The following is an 11,054-nucleotide window of genomic DNA, read 5'->3' on the forward strand; positions in this document are numbered from 1 at the left end:
AATATACTACAAAAATAAGTTTATATGTAAATATATGTCCACATACATTAATAATAGTCACTCAGTCATGTCCGACTCTTTGTGACCCGTTGGACTGTAGCCTAACAGTTGCTCTGTCCTTGGGATTTTCCAGGCAAGAATACTGGAATGGATTGCCATTTCCTTCTCCAGGAGGTTTTTCTGACCCAGGGATTGAACACAAGTCTCCTGTGGTTCCTGCATTGTAAGCAGATTCGTTACCTGCTGAACCATCGGGAAGTGTGTGTGTGTGTGTGTATAGCTACTCCTGTGCTTCAAGTTGTGTGTGTGTAGCTACTCCTGTGCTTCAGGTTGCAAGCAGATTCTTCTGTGCTTCAAGTTGTAAGCAGATTCGTTACCTGCTGAGCCATCGGGAAGTGTGTGTGTGTGTGTGTGTGTGTGTGTGTTCAAGTTGTGTGTGTGTGTGTGTGTGTGTGTGTGTGTGTGTAGCTACTCCTGTGCTTCAAGTTGGCTCAGTGACTTGGAGATATATATATATATATATTTTTTTTTTTCTATGCATGTACTTTACATACATACAATCTTTAAAGCATCACATGTATTTTTGAAGTTAGGACTGAAGTAGCTATTGGCCATTAATATTTAGGTGTAAATATCCTTGATTTTTTTTTAAAGCACATGATTTTAAAATCTAATTTTCATAAATGTACCCTTTTACTTACACTTACTGTTAATAACTGGGAAGCACTTTAAACTGTTACTAATGTCCATTAATTGACAGCTTTTATGTTAGCCATCCTCTTAGAATATAAACCAGCCATCTTTGGCCAATTTGTGAGAACACTTTGTACAGTTTACAGTGTTCATGGGTAAAATGGAAATTCAAATGATTCCTGGCGTATCACTGGTGAGACACACTATCAGCTAGAAGCTATGTGGTTTACAGACTTGTTAGGTGCTTCTGACGCCAGGGAGGTTGAGCCCCACCTATTTGCATCTCACCTTAAAATAGGTGAGGCTTCATAGCAGCATCACTTCCAGTGTTGACGGAAACAAACCTCCATATGACATATACATGTCCTCTCTATTGTACCCAGATCTCCCACATTGTAGGCAGATGCTTTACCGTTTGAGCCACCAGGGAAGTCCTAGGGTTTTCACCATCACTAGGGTTTAAGGCAATTTAGGAAGTGTCAGTACTTTGGGGAATTCCGGTAAAGTGTCTGCATGCAATGCAGAAGACCCGGGTTCGATCCCTGGATTGGGAAGATCCCCTAGAGAAGGAAATGGCAACCCACTCCAGTACTCTTGCCTAGAAAATTCCATGGATGGAGGAGCGTGGTGGGCTACAGTCCATGGAGCCACGAAGAGTCAGACTGAGCGACTTCACTTCACTTTGACAAATGTCAAGTGTTGCTTCAGAGGGGTCTCTGCAGTGTTGTGGACCCTAATGGTACAGATGCTTCTCTGATGGTCTGATTCCAAACACATATTGTAATGCTTTTTTCTCAGGCTAGTTTAGAAATGCTCCCAACTAACTCCTGTACTGGCCATAGTGAATAATTAATTTGGCTGTCATTTGTAATTTCTTTGGAATTCTGTTTGGCCAGTAGGTGTCTCCTTCACCAGCCCAGGCATCTTCCATGAGTTTGGTTTCCTAAAGAATGAGTTCTTAAAGTGAACTCTTATGGAACTCTTATGGAACTGGAAAGCCTAATCTCACAAGCTTATATGATGCCTGAGTTTTCCACAATTTCAGTCAAAATTTTAAGCTCCAGGCTTCTCTCTTCTTCCTCACTGTTTGGGAAGTATGGAGATGTCACCGCCTATGTATTAATATGTATTAATTGGTATCACTTTTAAAACAAGTTATACATCGTCTATCTAAACCAGTCAATCCTAAAGGAAATCAAACCTGAATATTCATTGGAAGGACTCATCTGAAGCTGAAGCTCTGATACTTTGGCCACTTGATGCGACAAGCCGACTCATTGGAAAAGACCCTGACGCTGGGAAAGATTGAAGGCAGGAGGAGAAGAGGGTGACAGAGGATGAGATGATTGGATGGTATTACCGACTCAATGGACATGAGTTTGAGCAAACTCTGGGAGATGGTGAAGGACAGGGAAGCCTGTCATGCTGCAGCCCATGTGGTTGCAAAGAGTAAGATACAACTTAGCAATAACAACTCATGGTCAGCAAAAGTGCATACTTTCTCCTTTATTTTCATGCCACCGTACACTTAATTAGATCCTTTTTTAAAAAAAAAAAACATTTTCATGAGTATCCCTCAGATTTAGCTTGTAACATTGAGGAATGCATGGGAGCATGGAAGAGCAATGAGCCATTGTCTTCTGTGACACTCAAAATCTTAGATGGTTCTTTTTGTTACCAATTAGAACTAAAAGCAATTGTGCATAATTTAAAAATACTTTGAGATGCCTTATAAATAAGTATCATTATGTAATAAGTAAGAACATTAGAGGTCACCTTCTAACTGTAGTACCTGATATTCCACAAAGCATTTCTACATTGACCCAAGACACCACGCACTCCTTGTAACAGCAGAAGGCTTTCAAACTACAAAGTTTTGATTTCTTGAAAAACTAACAGGCCGTTTACTGTCATCAGTGATCAAAGTATTAGCTGAGATAGCAGAGACTTCACAACATGAATGAAATGATAATTCCTAGTGAGTAGAGTGGGGCTTCCCATGTGGTGCAATAGTAAAGAATCTGCTTGCCAAGCAGGAAATGCGAGACGCATGTTCAGTCCCTGGGTCAGGAAGATCCCCTGGAGAAGGAAATGGCAACTCAGTCCAGTATTCTTGCCTGGGCAATCCCACGAGCAGAGGAGACTGGTGGGCTACAGTCCATGGGGTTGCAGAGTCGCACACTACGGAGCACACCCACAAGGAGCAGACTTGGGGATATAACAAATGTCGAAAGGGCTTCTTGACTTTCAAGCATAAATGTCGCCTTCTTATTACTTGAACTATCCCTTTCCTTCTGTTTAATACAGGTGTGCCAGTGCTGCTCTGTCTTCTAAATAACTTCTCACAAAGCTTTTTCCTAAGGGAAGTCCCTGGTGGTCCAGTGGTTAGGACTCCACGCTTTCATTGCCAAGAGTGTGGGTTCAATCCTTGGCTGGGGAACTAAAATCTTGAAAGCCTCGAGGTATGGCAAAAAAAAAAAAAAAAAAAAAAAAAATCCATAGTCACGGTTCTTCCATGTTCATAAATAAAGGCAGAGAGCAGATGTGGTTCTGGTATAAAGCAAAACCCATGCTAATTTGTAGTGGCAGAGTATATAGATGGGCCTTGATTTACAATGGTTCAACTTTTTGACTCCCCTGTGATTCAGTAAAAGCAATATTTTGAATCCTGGATTTTGATCTGTGTAAGAGACAGTGCAGGCAGACTGTGTGAGCGTAGGGATTGTCAGGCAAGGAGTGTGTTCACTGTTTCCTGCTCAGTGAGCCTCTTGTAATAGGAAGAACTGTCCTGCTACAGGGAGTCTCAATTAAACACAGGGAGAGGAGGAAAAAAGAAATCCATCATTTCTCCATTAAAGCTGCACATACTGCTGAACCTACTCTGGAACTTGGCACATTCTGAGATGGACTTAGACATTTTTACGAGATATGAAGTGTGAGTGACCCAGAACTTGTAGAAAATTGAACTTGATAAACTAGTTCCACTGGGTGCACCAGAGAAATTGTGAGCAATACTTACATCATGCGATTTTTTTTTAATTGTCATTTTACAAAGAGTACATGGAATTTTACTTCTTACAAATATTTACAAATATTTCACAAAATATATATGTCACCATCAAAATACATACAAATATTTCTTGTAGCTAATGTTGCCATTCACAAGCAAGAGCTTAAAGTGTGCTTTTCTAATTAAAAGATAATTTGCAAACAGAGATAGTGTGACTGTCTATAACACTATTAAATGCCAAGATTAAAGATAAACTGATGTAGTGATATTTTTACTCATAAAAAAACAGGAAAAGTTTAAATCCCAGGTTATAGCATTAGCTGTTTTCTCTCTGAGGTTTCAAGACATTTTTACAGCATTTCTAGTGAAACGGTTAGTCTTTCATGTCTGACTCTGCAACCCCATGGACTGTAGCCCACCAGGCCCCTCTGTCCATGGGATTCTCCAGGCTAGAATACTGGAGTGGGTTGCCATTTCCTTCTCCAGGGGATCTTCCCAACCCAGGGATGGAACCCAGGTCTCCTGCATTGCAGGCAGATTTCTTTACTGTCTGATCCACCACTATCAGGAATATAGAAAATGAATTATGAATAATGCAAAATATAAGTTCCACAGGCATTTGTGTAATTTCATTTTGCTTTCTGGATATTGGGTTAAGGGACATATTAAACTTTGTATTGTTAATTTTTTTTTCTGTTAGAAAAAGTAGACGTAATAAAATTCATAATAAAAAATGCCTGCCAGTGCCTGGCCTGGAGCTCACTGCCACCTTTGTCCTTATAAAGAGATGGAAAGTAAGTTGGGGAAAAGAATCCAAAGAATTCTACCAAAGCAAAAGCATTCATGTCTTCTCCTAAAAATAGCATCTTGGGAAATGCCTGTCTCTGGCCTCACAAATTCAGTCCTGGTTTCTGCTCACAGGATAAAGTGGAAAAGAAACAGAGTCCAGAAATAGACTCACATGTATACAGTCACCTGATTTACAACAAAGGCGCCGTTGCTGCTCAGTGCGGAAAGGATGGTCTTCTTTTTTAGGCTGTTTGTTTCGTATTGGATTATAGCTGATTAACAGTGTTGTGATGTTTCAGGTGCACAGCAAAGGGACTCAGCCATACATACACATGCATCCATTCTTTCCCAGATGCCCCTCCCACCCGGGTGGCCACGTAACACTGAGCAGAGTTCCCCGTGCTGTACAGTAGGTCTTCATTGGTTATTCAGTTTAAATACAGCAGTGTGTACATATCCACCCCAAACTCCCTAACTATCCCAGGTCACTGTAAGTTCCTTCTTACAGTTGTGCGTGGTCTAAACAAAAGATCCTGCATGGAAAATAGATGCATCATGGCCTTGACTGCAGATGATGCACAAAATCTATTTGAAGCATAAAAAACATATTTGAAATGGATCATAAATGTAAAAGGCAAAACAATAAAACTTTTAGGAAAAACACTGTAGAAAAATATCCTTTTTTTCTCCTCTGGGGAAGGACTGAAAAAAAACAATTAAAAGACTGAGACATTGGATTTCATTGAAACAAAGAACTACTGTTCATGAAAAAACAAACAAAACTCTTAATTAGTGTAAAAAGGCAAGTCATAGACTGGGAGAAGGTATTTACAATACCTACATCCAACAAAAGACTCATATCTAGATTATATAAAGAACTACAGAACAATTAAAAAAAATAATGTAAAAGGTAACAAAAGACTTGATGGGATCGTCACAAGAGGATAACCAGTGGCCAATAAGTTACTAATAACGTGCTTAAATCATTAACCATCAGGAAAATGCAAGCCAAAACCACAATGAAGTGCCACTGCACACCCCTTCCACTGGCTTAAATTCAAAAGACTAAGAAGTGTTGACAAAGAAGTGGGACAATTGGAACTCATACCCTGGCTCAGATCATGAACTCCTTATTGCAAAATTCAGACTTAAATTGAAGAAAGTAGGGAAAACTACTGGACCATTCAGGTATGACCTAAATCAAATCCCTTATGATTACACAGTGAAAGTGACAAATAGATTCAAGGGATTAGCTCTGATAGAGTATCTGAAGAACTATGGACGGAGATTCCTAACATTGTACAGGAGTCGGTGATCAAAACCATCCCCAAGAAAAAGGAATGCAAAAAGGCAAAATGGTTGTCTGAGGAGGCCTTACAAATAGCTGAGAATAGAGAAGTGAAAGGCAAAGGAGAAAAGGAAAGATATACCCATCTGAATGCAGAGTTCCAAGGAATAGCAAGGAGATGATAAGAAAACCTTCCTCAGTAATCAATTGCAAAGAAATCAATTCAGTTCAGTCACTCAGTCGTGTCCTCCTCTTTGCAACCCCATGGACTGCAGCACGCCAGGCTTCCCTGTCCATTACCAAATTCCGGAGCTTGCTCAAACTCATGTCCATAGAGTTGGTGATGCCATCCAACCGTCTCATCCTCTGTCGTCCCCTTCTCCTCCTGCCTTCAGTCTTTCTCAGCATCAGGGTGTTTTCTAGTGAGTCAGTTCTTTGGGTCAGGTGGCCAAAGTATTGGGGCTTCATCTTCAGCATCAGTCCTTCTGATGAATATTCAGGACTGATTTCCTTTAGGATTGACTGATTTGATCTCCCTGCAGTCCAAGGGACTCTCAAGAGTCTTCTTCAACACCACAGTTAAAAAGCATCGATTCTTCAGCACTCAGCTTCCTTTATGGTCCAACTCTCACATCCATACATGACTACTGGAAAAGCCATAGCCTTGACTAGACGGACCTTTGTCAACAAAGTAATGTCTCTGCTTTTTAATATGCTGTCTAGGTTTGTCAGCTTTCCTTCCAACGAGCAAGCATTCTTTTAATTTCATGACTGCAGTTATTGCTTCTCCATCTTTGGCTGCAAAGAATATAATCAGTCTGATTTCAGTATTGACCATCTGGTGATGTCCATGTGTAGAGTCTTCTTTTGTGTTGTTGGAAGAGGGTATTTGCTATGACCAGTGCGTTTCTCTAGGCAAAACTCTGTTAGTCTTTGCCCTGCTTCATTTTGTACTCCAAGGCCAAATTTGCCTGTTACTGTATCTCTTGACGTCCTACTTTTGCATTCCAGCCCCCTATAATGAAAAGAGCATCTTTTTTGGGGTGTTAGTTCTAGAAGGTCTTGTAGATCTTCATAGAACTGTTCAGCTTCTTCAGCATTACTGGTTGGGTTATAGACTTAGATTACTGTGATATTGAATGGTTTGCCTTGGAAACGAACAGAGATCATTCTGTCATTTTTGAGATTGCACCAAGATTGCATTTCGGACTCTTTTTTGACTATGATGGCTTCTCCCTTTCTTTTAAGGGATGCTTAGCCACAGTAGTAGATATAATAGTCATCTGAATTAAATTCACCCATTCCAGTCCATTTTAGTTCACTGATTCCTAAAATGGCGATGTTCATTCTTGCCGTCTCTTGTTCGACTACTTCTAGTTTACCTTGATTCATGGATGTAACATTCTGGGTTCCTATGCAATATTGCTATTTACAACATCGGACTTGACTTCCATCACCCGTCACATCCACAACTGGGCATTGTTTTCACTTTGGCTCCACCTTTTCATTCTTTCTGGAGTTATTTCTCCACTTTTCTCCAGTAGCATATTGGGCACCTACCGGCTGGGGGAGTTCATCTTTCAGTGTCATATCTTTTTGCCTTTTCATACTGTTCATGGAGTTCTCAAGGCAAGAATACTGAAGTGGTTTGCCATTCCCTTCTCCATGTTTTTTCAGAACTCTCCACCATGACCTGTCCGTCTTGGGTGGCCTTACACAGCATGGCTCATAGTTTCACTGAGTTAGACAAAGCTGTGGTCCATGTAATTGGACTGGTTAGTTTTCTGTGATTGTGGTTTTCAGTCTGTCTGCCCTCTGATGGAGAAGGATAAGAGGCTTATGGAAGCTTCCTGATGGGAGAGACTGACTGTGGGGGAACCCGGGTCTTGTTTTGATGGACAGGGCTATGCTCGGTAAATCTTTAGTCCAATTTTCTGTTGATGGGTGGAGCCTGTTTCCTCCCTGTTGTTTGACCTGAGACCAAACTATGGTTGAGTTAATGAAGATAATGATGACCTCCTTCAAAAGGTCCCCTGCATGCACTGCCACACTCAGTGCTCCTGACCCAGCAGTAGGCCACCACTGACCCACGCCTCCACCAGAGACTCCTGGACATTCACAGGCAAGTTTGGGTCAGTCTCTTGTGGGATCACTGCTCCTTTCTCCTGGGTCCTGGTGCTCACAAGGTTTTGTTTGTGCCCTCCAAGAGTCTGTTTCCCCAGTCCTATATAAGTTCTGTAATCAAATCCCATTGGCCTCCAAAGTCAAATTCTCTGGGAGTTCACAGTCCTTTTGCCAGATTCCCAGGTTGGGAAATTTGTTATGGGTACTAGAACTTTCTTAACAGTGCAAGAATTTCTTTAGTATAATTGTTCTGCAGTTTGTGGATCATCTGCTCGGCAGCTCTATGGTGGGGTTAATGGCGACCTCCAAGAGGGCTTATACCATAGGCTGTGTGGCCAGATAGCTTCCCTGTGGCAGGCCACTGCTGACCTGTACCTCCACAGGAGACTCAAACACAGGTCTGACTCAGTCATTGTGTGGTTTCTGTGACCTGGTGTGCACAAGGTTTTGTTTGAGCCTTCCAAGCATCTCTGGCAGGTATGAGTTTGATTCTAAATATGATTTTGTCCCTTCTACTGTCTTGCTGGGGCTTCTCCTTTGGGCTTGGATGTCAGGTATCTTTTTTTGGTGGGATCCAACATTATCCTGTTGATGGTTGTTTAGCAGTGAGTTGTAATTTTGGAGTTTTCACAGGAGAAGATGAGCGCACATCCTTCTACTCTACCATCTTGCCAATAATGCAAGAAATAGATGGAAAACAATAGAATGGGGAAGACTAGAGATCTCTTCAGGAAAATTAGAGATACCAAGGGAATGTTTCATGCAACGATGGGCACAATAAAGGACAGAAATGGTATGGGCCTAACAGAAGCAGAAGATATTAAGAAGAGGTGGCAAGAATACACAGAAGAGCTATACAAAAAAATCTTAATGACCCAGATAACCACGATGGTGTGATCACTCATTAACGCCAGACATCCTGGAATCCAAAGTCAAGTGGGCCTTAGGAAGCATCACTATGAACAAAGCTAGTGGAGGTGATGGAATTCCAGCTGAGCTGTTTCAAATCCTAAAAGATGATGCTGTTCAAGTGCTGGACTCAGTATGCCAGCAAATCTGGGAAACTCAGCAGTAGCCACAGGACTTGAAAAGGTCAGTTTTCATTCTGGTCCCAAGAAAAGCAATGACAAAAAATGTTCAAACTACTGCACAATTGCACTCATCTCACACGCTAGCAAGGTAACACTTAAAATTCTCCAAGCCAGGCTTCAACAATACAAGAACTGTGAACTTCCAGATGTTCAAGCTGGACTTTAGAAAAGGCAGAGGAACCAGAGATCAAATTGTGAGCATCCATTGGATCATAGAAAAAGCAAGAGAGCTCCAGAAAAACATCTACTTCTGCTTTATTGATTATGCCAAGCCTTTGACTGTGTGGATCACAACAAACTGTGGAAAATTCTTCAAGAGATGGGAATACCAGACCACCTTACCTGCCTCCTGAGAAACTTGTGTGCAGGTCAAGAAGCAACAGTTAGAACTGGACATGGAACAACGAACTGGTTCCAAATTGGGAAAGGAGTACATCAAGGCTGTATATTGTTGCCCTGCTTATTTAACTTCTATGCAGAGTGCATCATGAGAAATGCTGGGCTGGATGAAGCACAAGCTGGAATCAAGATTGCCAAGAGAAATATCAATAACCTCAGATACGCAGATGATATCACTCTTACGGCAGAAAGCAAAGAGGAACTAAAGAGTCTCTTGATGAAAGAGGAGAGTGGAAGAGCCATCTTAAAACTCAACATTCAAACAACGAAGATCATGGCAGCCGGTCCCATCACTTTATGGCAAACAGATGGGGAAATAATGGAAACAGTGAGATAATTTATTTTCTTGGGCTCCAAAATCACTGAAGATGGTGACTGCAGCCATGAGATTAAAAGATGCCTGCTCCTTGAAAGAAAAGTTATGACCCACCTAGACAGCATATTAAAAAGCAGAGACATTACTTTGTGGACAAATGTTCATCTAGTCAAATCTATGGTTTTTCCAGTAGTCATGTATGAATGTGAGAGTTGAACCATAAAGAAAGCTGAGCGCTGAAGAATTGGTGCTTTTTGAACTGTGGTGCTGAAGAAAACTCTTGAGAGTCCCTTGGACTTCAAGATCAAACCAGTCAGTCCTAAAGGAAATCAGTCCTGAATATTCATTGGAAGGACTGATGCTGAAGATGAAGCCCCAATACTTTGGCCACCTGATGTGAAAAGAAGAGCCAACTCATTGGAAAAGACCCTGATGCCAGGAAAGATTAAAGGCAGGAGGAGAAGGGGACAACAGAGGACAAGATGGTTGGAGGACATCACCAACTCAATGGGTATGAGTCTCAGAAAGCTCTGGGAGATGGTGAAGGACAGGGAATCCTGGTATGCTTCAGTCCCTAGGGTCACAACTGAACAACAGCAACAACCCTTTTGGGGGGAGAAGTGGGGAAGGGGTTTGAAAACATGGCAGGATCCTTTGAAAGTACACTCTTCCTTACTGGCATGGCAATCTCACCCTTGTGTGTGTTAGTTGCTCAGTCGTGTCTGACTCTGAAACCCCATGGACTGTAGCCCACCCGGCTCCTCTGTCCATGGGATTTCCCAGGCAAGAATACTGAAGTGGGTTGCCATTTCCTACTCCTGGGATCTTTGCAACTGAGGGATTGAACCTGGGTCTCCTGCATTGGCAGGCTGATATTACTGTCTGAGCCACCAGGGAAGCCCAATCTCACCCTTAGGATTTATCCAAGAATAATGAGTGTGTACGTTTATTCAAAGATGCACAAGATAATGTAAATAGATAAAACCTGAAAACAATCAAAATGTTTTTCCATAAACATTTTTCAACATTTACCCATTTTTCAATAAAAAATGGATAAATCAATCAAGGTATATTCACACAGTGGTATGTGCCCACCAGGGTCCTTTGTCCCAGGGGATTCTCCAGGCAACAGTACTGGAGTGGGTTGCCATGCCCTCCTCCAGGGGATTTTTCCAACCTGGAGATTGAACCCAGGTATCTCTCATTGCAAGTGGATTCTTTATTGTCTGAGCCCCAGAGAAGCTGAAGAGTACTGCATTGGGTAGCCTATCCCTTCTCCAGGGGAACTTCCTGACCCAGGAATTGAACCAAGGTCTCCTGCATTGCAGACAGGTTCTTCTATCA

Source organism: Bubalus bubalis, chromosome 15 (assembly GCF_019923935.1).
Source record: "Bubalus bubalis isolate 160015118507 breed Murrah chromosome 15, NDDB_SH_1, whole genome shotgun sequence".
Classification (NCBI taxonomy): Eukaryota; Metazoa; Chordata; class Mammalia; order Artiodactyla; family Bovidae; genus Bubalus; species Bubalus bubalis.